Genomic DNA, 1,149 nt, shown 5'->3' with positions numbered 1-1,149 from the left:
GTAATAAAAAAGACGCAGAGAGCTCTGATCATGAGAGGTCACCACACCACAACAGGTTGACCTTGCTATAAAAATGGAGCCCTGTGAGGACTAGGTGACTATCCACACCATTAATCGTTCCTACAAGTTTTTTCTTCAATAAAACCCACACGAATCTCGCTAGCCAAGGCGGCCGTTGTAGCGTAACGCGTATGCCGCATGACCCATGCCGAACCTTGCCATGTTTCGGGAACCAAGACGAAAAAGTGGAAAAAAATTGTTATGGCAAGGAGCGACATTAATCCCGCCCCCCCCCCCCCCCCCCCCGCCTCCCCTTCCTCCTCCTCCTCCTCCTCCTCCTCCTCCTCCTCCTCTTCCCTGCTGATCGCTTGTCTACCAACGTGCCAGTCACCTTCCTTGCAGCAGGATCAAGAGCGGCCAACCATGCCCTGGGCTCTGTTCTGCATGCCTAAGACCTTCGGGGAGAGGCATGCTCTTCATTCATGGGGGAACTGCAATCAGAACTCTCGTCCTCAGGAGAAGACCGTCAACACTGAGGTGCTCAGTACGGTGAGTCTTGCTCAAGGGGCCATGACCTCGTTCTCTCTGCTGCTGCTGTCACTTGTACTCCCTTCCTCCTCCTCCTCCTCCTCCTCCTCCTCCTGCTCCTGCTCCTGCTCCTCTTCCTGCTCCTGCTCCTGCTCCTCCTCCTCCTCCTCGCCTCTGCTTGATAGGAAACCTTCTTCTACAAAGTCAGTAACTCCTCTTGAAATGCGCAATCGCCTCCTATCTGTCGTTCGATTCGTCATTCCGGATGTTTGATTGCTCTTGTTCATGCAGCAGAGCCACAGAGAGACAGAGATAGGGTTGAAGAACAGCATGGTGGGAAGTGGCTGGGGTTTCAATCAGCCGCTCATGGTGAGGGAGGAGGAGGACTCTTGACGTGTCTTGCGTGCTCACGTTCCTTTCTAAATGTGCAGGGAACTTCATTCAGACCGATCTCTATCATCAGATCGGAATGAAACTTCTGTACATTGCTGAGTTGCCATTGGGTAGTAGTGCTTGTTTGCACTGCCGACGTGGGATGTAGGTGAAAGGGAGTCTAACGTGTGTGTTGGATTTGTGGAATTGGGCTTTTTGATTTCATCATTTACAACCAAACTACTTCAA

The sequence above is a fragment of the Guillardia theta genome (assembly GCF_000315625.1).
Source record: "Guillardia theta CCMP2712 unplaced genomic scaffold GUITHscaffold_41, whole genome shotgun sequence".
NCBI classification, from domain to species: domain Eukaryota; class Cryptophyceae; order Pyrenomonadales; family Geminigeraceae; genus Guillardia; species Guillardia theta.
Note: the sequence above shows the minus strand (reverse complement) of the source record.